Source organism: Schistocerca nitens, chromosome 10, assembly GCF_023898315.1.
Source record: "Schistocerca nitens isolate TAMUIC-IGC-003100 chromosome 10, iqSchNite1.1, whole genome shotgun sequence".
Lineage (NCBI taxonomy): Eukaryota > Metazoa > Arthropoda > Insecta > Orthoptera > Acrididae > Schistocerca > Schistocerca nitens.
In genome coordinates this window covers 77017166-77025475 of record NC_064623.1, presented here as the reverse complement: position 1 = coordinate 77025475, position 8310 = coordinate 77017166, and the positions used below count along the sequence as shown (strand labels likewise).

At 41.9% G+C, this 8310-nt stretch overlaps 1 pseudogene; it reads left to right on the top strand.

Moving 5' to 3' along the window:
* The first annotated feature begins 2571 nt into the window (after positions 1-2571).
* On the top strand, positions 2572-2689 carry LOC126210760 (5S ribosomal RNA; annotated as a pseudogene).
* Positions 2690-8310: the final 5621 nt, after the last annotated feature.

Here is an 8310-nt window from a genome sequence, read left to right as displayed (position 1 = left end):
GATCGAGGTGTAAACTCTGGCGCATGAGACGATACGTGGACGTTGGCGTCATTTGGGCCGCAGCTGCAACACGGCGAACGGAAACCCGAGGCTGCTGTCGGATCACCTGCTGCACTAGCTGCGCGTTGCCCTCTGTGGTTGCTGTACGCGGTCGCCCTACCTTTCCAGCACGTTCATGCGTCACGTTCCCAGTCCGTTGAAATTTTTCAAACAGATCCTTTATTGTATCGCTTTTCGGTCCTTTGGTTACATTAAACCTCCGTTGAAAACTTCGTCTTGTTGCAACAACACTGTGTTCTAGGCGGTGGAATTCCAACACCAGAAAAATCCTCTGTTCTAAGGAATAAACCATGTTGTCTACAGCACACTTGCACGTTGTGAACAGCACACGCTTACAGCAGAAAGACGACGTACAGAATGGCGCACCCACAGACTGCGTTGTCTGCTATATCGTTCACATCACTTGCAGCGCCATCTGTTGTTGAAAATTGTAACTACTGTAATTTCGAAAGTTTGTCCGCCTGAAAATGTACTGTTGTCCCAAGCATATTGCAACAAACGGTGTATTTCTATCGCTGCTCGTTTAGTTTTTATTGCCGTTTCAAATATACCGGTCATTTTTGAAACATCCTGTAGTTTGTAAACATCTATGTGTTAGAAGCTACACACATCCAGTCTGCACAACACATCTCTACCTTTCTGTCTGTGTAGACGATTAATCTGGATATTACACTAGTAGTCCTTTCAAAGTTAATTTACCATCAGTTCGGTTTCGTACTCCCACCGCTCTCAATCATAGAGCTTCAAACTCAGTATCGCAAGTGGAGCCAGTAATCACTGCAACAACGTTAAAAGCGTATAAAGCTTGAACGTCAATGTTGGGGGTTTCATCAAGAGTTGCTGCTTCAACATTATAAGCGTGGGAAGCTATAGAGTCCGTAAGTGACGTTCAAAAATGGTTCAAATGGCTCTGAGCACTACGGGACTTAACATCTATGGTCATCAGTCCCCTAGAACTTAGAACTACTTAAACCTAACTAACCTAAGAACATCACACAACACCCAGCCATCACGAGGCAGAGAAAATCCCTGACCCCGCCGGGAATCGAACCCGGGAACCCGGGCGTGTGAAGCGAGAACGCTACCGCACGACCACGAGATGCGGGCGTAAGTGACGTCAACAGTAAGTATACCAACTTTATAAGCATGTCCTTGTCGATGTGAAATTTCAATTAATTCCACAGACTTTCTGCATTTTATTAATAATTTGTGTTAGAGATCTTAAGATACATTTGAAATCATTTTAAGGGGGTGCAGGACGTGAAACCGGCAGACTTGGAGCAGGAGAGGCACCACAGGACATTGTAATTTCCACTGTCTATACTTTTACAAATAAATTCATAAAACTTTGTTAGAATAACCAGGAAGGATTCAGGATTCACACTCATAGCAGAGGAAGTTCAAAAACGCAACAAAACAAATTTTCTTTACATGTGAAATTTCATCATTTTCTTCACTTGGTATTGGCTGCATTTGTTGCTATAGGAACACTTTTCTTCATAAGTAAGAGAGATTCTTCGGTGAATTTTGCACAGCATACAAACCATACTTACAGGTGTATGAAACTCTAGAATTTCCCAAATCTGTTAAAAACTGTGGTAAAAATTGAGATAATTATCTATAAAATTCGAGTTTTCTCTAAACACGAAGTTTAAAACGTAACAGCCCATTCATTTTTCCATAGATTAAAATAAATTCTAGAGTTTCATACACCTGTAAGTATGGTTTGCAAGCTGTAATTCATCGAGGAATCTCTCTTATTTATGAAGAAAAGTGTACCTATAGCAACAAATGCAGCCAACAGTAAGTGAAAAAAATCATGAAATTTCACATTTAAGAAATATTGTTTTCGTGTTTTTGAACTTCCACTGCTATGAGTGTGAATACTGAATACTTCCTGGTCATGCTGACAAAGTTTCATGAATTTATTTGTAAAAGTATAGACAGTGCAAATTAAAGTGTCCTGTGGTGCCTCTCCTTCTCGAAGTCGGCCCGTTTGACGTCGTGCCCCCCCTTAATAGGAACTTTCACCGAAGATTTACTCACTATGAAACTGCCCATGACTTACACCACACATTACATATGTTGTGGTCCCCAGCCTAAAGTCTGGTTTGATGCAGCCAGCTCTCCATGCCACTCTTTTCTTAGCAAATGTTCTCGTCTCTCCAGAAATATTGCGACTGACATTCATTTCAACCTCCTCACTGTTTTCAACAAGCCATCGTCTCTTGCTACAATTTTTACCACTCCAAAATTTCTTCCATTACTGACCTGAGGCTTCCTTGACACGTCAGGACGTTCGCTACCTATTAGTTCCTTCACTTAGTCAACTTGTGATGCAGGTTTTCTTTCTCTGCAGTTCGCTTCAGAACCTCCACATTAATTAATTCGATCTAACCTTTCAATTTACAGTATTCTTCTGTAACGCCTCATTTCAAAAGCTTCCATCCGATTTTGGTCTCAGCTGTTTGCAGTACACATTTCACTTCCGTAGATGCCCACACTCTTGCTGCCAACGGCCCCGCCGCAGTGGTAACACCGGTTCCCGTCAGATCACCGAAGTTAAGAGCTGTCGGGCTAGGCTAGCACTTGGATGGGTGACCATCCGGTCTGCCGAGCGCTGTTGGCAAGCGGGGTGCACTCGGCCCTTCTGAGTCAAAACTGAGGCGCTACTTGATTGAGAAGTAGCCGCTCCGGTCTCGGAAACTGACATATGGCCGGGAGAGCGGTGTGCTGACCACATGCCCCTCCATATCCGCATCCAGTGACGCCTGTGGTCTGAGGATGACACGGCGGCCGGTCGGTACCTTTGGGCCTTCATGGCCTGTTCGGGAGGAGTTTGATTTTAGTTTTTAGATGCCCACACTCTATGCAAATAACTTGAGAAACTGCTTCTTTGATATTGTTTCCACGTTTTTTCCCTTGTATTGACCGAATACATATTCCTGCCACCTTCTGGCCTTCCGTTTTCGCTTAGTGCACGGTGCCATTCGAGCACTCGCTATTCAAGCAGGTGCTTTTCTTTTCGCCAGGGATCTTGTTGCGAAACAAGCGCTGTATCATTTGAGAGATACAGAGGCGACCAAGTGCATTGCTACCAACGCCACGTCACCATAACGCGTCTGTGCGTAGGATACAAGTATTGCACCACAATGTAAGGCTGAAACTAAAAATTAAAGTAGCTTTTCCAAATTTTGTCAGCATATGCTTCAGTATATTAATGTTTAAATTGTCATATCTCAGATCAATATCTTTCCCTAAACACATCGTTTTAACAAAAAACCAAGTGGCGCTAAATAATAAACCTACAAAGCCAAAAACTGGTCTGAATGTGAAAATGTGTGTTAAAATCAACTGTTACAAGTTTCAACTTGATCGCAGCAATATTTTGCTGAAAATCGAGGATCTTACGAAAAATCACTGGAGATAAATATTGGACTCAGAAAGATGAAAATTCGTATGAAGCTTCAGTTTGATATGAAAACCTGTAAGTAGGCTGTTTACGTTTTTATGTTGGTAACGCCACGTAGTGCTCTGTATGAAAATCAATGACTGTGCTGTGTGCAGTCTGAGGCTGGTCGGCATTGTTGCAATAGTCGCTATTGTAGCGTTGGGCAGTTGGCTGTGAACAGCGCGTAGCGTTGCGCAGTTGGAGGTGAGCCGCCAGCAGTGGAGGATGTGGGGAGAGAGATGAGCGAAATGTCTGAGTACGTTCAGTTCTGCTCAGCTGTTTGAAAATCAAAGAATGTAAGAGGTTTATCTGCATAGTAATTCATTAAGTTTTCTAAGGGGACGTTTCAAACCAGAAGTACGTCAACCCATTAACCTACCTCTAATAGCTTTCGAGTAATTTACTGAAAACTAAATTTGGAACAAAAACGTCCTTATTTGTAGTAGGTTAAGTATTTTTTATATTAATGATCGAAAATTTCGATTACATCACCTGATGAAATCCACTAAATAATAGAGCTATAACAAGTTTCAAGACTTTGATGCAAATACCAATCAATACAAGGCCTCTTACAGTTGCAGTTCAGAGGTCATGTTCTACTGTTAGTTCCATTCTAAAAGTTCTAGATGGCAATGTTTAAATGCAGGCGAGTGTAGTGTCCCTTTTGCAATATTCACCATTATCGAGGTGAAACAGGAAATATTGTAACAACTACAGATGTATCTCTTTAATCAGCGCTGTGGGTAAAATCTTCTAAGGTATTGTTGAAAGGAAAGTGCGAGTGTTAGTTGAGGACCAATTGGATGAAAATCAGTGTGGGTTTAGGCCTCTTAGAAGTTGTCAGGACCAGATCTTTAGCTTACGGCAAATAATGGAGAAGTGTTATGAGTGGAACAGGGAATTGTATCTATGCTTTATAGATCTAGAAAAGGCATATGACCGGGTTCCTAAAAGGAAGTTATTGTCTGCTCTACGAGATTATGGAATAGGAGGCAAACTTTTGCAAGCAATTAAAGGTCTTTACAAGGATAGTCGGGCAGCAGTTAAGAGTTGACGGTAAATTGAGTTCATGGTTCTGAGTAGTTTCAGGGGTAAGACAAGGCTGCAACCTGTCTCCACTGTTGTTCATATTATTTATGGATCATATGTTGAAACAATAGGCTGGCTGGGTGAGATTAAAATATGTGAACACAAAATAAGCAGTCTTGCATATGCGGATGACTTAGTTGTGATGGCAGATTCGATTGAAAGTTTGCAAAGTAACATTTCAGAGCTAGATCAGAAATTTAAGGACTATGGTACTAAGATTAGCATCTCCAAAACGAAAGTAATGTCAGTGGGAAAGAAATATAAACGGATTGAGTGCCAAATAGGAGGTGCAAAGTTAGAACAGGTGGACGGTTTCAAGTACTTAGGATGCATATTCTCACAGGATGGCAACATAGTGAAAGAACTGGAAGCGAGGTGTAGCAAAGCTAATGCAGTGAGCGCTCAGCTGCAATCTACTCTCTTCTGCAAGAAGGAAGTCAGTACCAAGACTAAGTTACCTGTGCACCATTCAATCTTTCGACCAACTTTGTTGTATGGCAGCGAAAGCTGGGTGGATTCAGGTTACCTTATCAACAAGGTCGAGGTTACGGATATGAAAGTAGCCTAGGATGATTGCAGGTACTAGTAGATGGGAACAATGGCAGGAGGGTGTCCACAATGAGGAAATCAAAGAAAAACTGGGAATGAACTCTACAGATGTAGCAGTCAGGGCGAACAGGCTTAGATGGTGGCGTCATGTTACACGCATGGGAGAAGCAAGGTTACCCAAGAGACTCATGGGTCCAGCTGTAGAGGGTAGGAGGAGTCGGGGCAGACCAGGGAGAAGGTACCTGGATTTGGTTAAGAATGATTTTGAAGTAATAGGTTTAACATCAGAAGAGGCACCAATGTTAGCACTGAATAGGGGATCATGGAGGAATTTTATAAGGGGGGCTATGCTCCGGACTGAACGCTGAAAGGCATAATCAGTCTTAAATGATGATGATGATGATGATGATGATGATGATGATCGAGGTGAAACATAAATAAAAATGACTGTATGTGACTCAAAATGAATTGCAAACATTGATTTATCTGCGAAAGGTAATAACACTAACTGTAAAAATATACAATATAGATCGATAAATGCAGAAAAGACATTATTTTTATTGTATGAGATTATAATGTGATTATCTTTGTAAGAGTATAAAATACAATGCAATGCTCATTCTTCTGTCTAGTCTGTTTTGTTCTGCTCGTTCTGGTGTTAGCTGGACTAAGGTACGCAAGCTATTGTGCAGCGCTAGCATTTGTTTCTGTCGTAACGAATTGCAAATATTTAATGGTGTAAACTGTGTCCTAGTAAGAATATATTAGTATAAAGTGATCTCCGTGTGTTATTTCAAGAACCTACGCCACATTTATCTTATGAAAAGAATATTTAATGAAAATTATTTAGCATGTTTCCAGCTGCTGCGGAGAGAGTAACAGTGATCTCTGATTGTTAACAGCCGCCATTACGCGGTACATTTAAAAATATTTTTTCACAGCACAATGTCTGATAGCCGGAGCGGAAGAAATTATGTAAAAATATTCAGTGAGATTAATTGAAGTAATCCAGTGAAATAATTTTATTAAAACTTGTCTATTTTCTCTGATAGTGAACTGGAGCTAATACTACGCTATTGCATTTACAGTAATTTGTAGGGAGCCTGGCGCTCGATAAAACCAGATATAATACGTAATTGGCAACCTGCGAAATTCATTATTTTGCTTATTATATCTCTTTTGTATTTTTGTTGAAAGCTAAAAGTAAAAACTAACTCCACTAAAAATCAGTAACAGATCGCGATAAATCAAAGGACAAACATATTTACTAGGAGAGAGTTTCCTCAAAATAAATAGCATACATTATTTTTTTAAGAGATATAATACGAGCTAAATCTTTTTCTGTGATTATAGCCAACCTAATTACATTCATAAAGAAATTACGAAGATTCTAAATCGATACACAACAATATTATAATATGTGTCCGAGAAACCGGCCGTTTAGAGGCTACTACCGGGGCATAGGGCGAATGACATCAGGTGGTCCCTCGGCCGTCCGCTGGGCCAGTATATAAACACAGCCTGAGAGGCAATGACTTCGCTTCACTTCGCACCCAGCTACTATACGATCCGCGTCAGTCAAACGCCGGCTTACAGGCTGCCTCGGATGACGTTACAGCCAGACTGTTACGAACCACGGTTTCTGTACAAATAGGAAGTGAACTCGCGGGGACTGTGCACCGTCCTGGACTGCTAGGATTTCGCTCAAGTAACCGTTTGTGTGCCACCCATAATGTTAAAAAGTCCACGTGGCAAGTGGTGATACTTATTTTCCACTTTTATGGCGAGCAATTATTTTGATTATCAGAAATCAGGGAGAAAGACCATTTAATGGGTACTTACCATAGGGGTCGCCTCTTCACTGCTCATAGTGTTGTTTAGGATAGAGACATTTCTTATTAGTCTTATCTTCAGGAATATTACCATGTTGTGCGTGTGAAAGTTGATCAAATATATCTATCAATTAGAGCTCAAAATCTTCATTTATAATCATAGTTCCAGATCCCACTGAGTGAATAGAGAATAGAAATATTTCTTTCAGAGGACTGGACAAGAATGTAGACTTGCAGACTGGAAACTATGGACAGTATGTTCTCCATCGCTTTCTGGCTGACCACAGAAATAGTTTTCAACCTCTCGTAGTAGATGACGCCGCGGCCCCACAATGTTCCTGTGGGTAGAACACACCTTTCCTCTCGTCTTGCATCCTCCCGCACCCTTACAGTTCTCAGCTAGCCACTTCAGCTGAGAATGTTGCACTTTTTTTCAGTCTCCTTTTCGTAGCGGCACCACAGTTTAAGATAGGAAAGTTAAATTCAGTGCAAAATTTCCAGTGCACAAGTTACGGAAAGGTGTTGGCCTGTTGACAGTAAGTTACGCTGACCAGCGGTTGCAAAGTAGAATAGAGGACACAGTGCTGTCGAACCGCTGAAAACAGTAAATGCAGCAGTTTGTATTTGGGGTCCGTAGGCGGCCAACCATCGGTGGGCCACTCTACGGCTCGCTACCGTGGACAGTCGTCCCGGCATCCAACATATGCCGGAGGCATCCCATGGCGAGGGCTGCAGATTCGGACGCCGGATTGTGGACGCTCGTTATCACTATGATCTTAGCTTTGCCAGCGAGGAAGAATGCAACGGGCCACTTGGCGGCTTCCAGTGGAGCAGTGCTGAGTCAATGGGGAAGAACACCACTGAGCCGGCTGTCGGTGCAGCCCTGACTATGTGGTCCTGCAAGGCCGACACAAAGCAGCACATTGCACTGGGTCACTGGGGCGGTTGCCTCAGCATTGTGGGACCCTGTGATGCAGACCGAGGTGAATGGGGCTCTGAAGTGGAAACAAATAAATCATTTGGAAAGTTCTCACTGTGTTTTAATACGCCTGTGTTTTTATACGCCTGTATACTATCACTTTCGAGCCCACCGCCTGCATTAGATTCACAAGATGTGGTGAGTTTTGATCAGTTTTCTTTTAAGTGTTGGACGTTTTCTTTCCTTTTTTCTTGAGTATGGCTCCTGGAAAGCCACATTTTTAGATGTTTTGCTTGGGCATATTATTTTGCTGTCAGAGTAAGTGTTAGTATGTTTACAGAGTAACATTGTTTTGTGGCGTCTAATTACATTTGTGTTAATTTGAGTATGATATTACTGAGTATGATGGT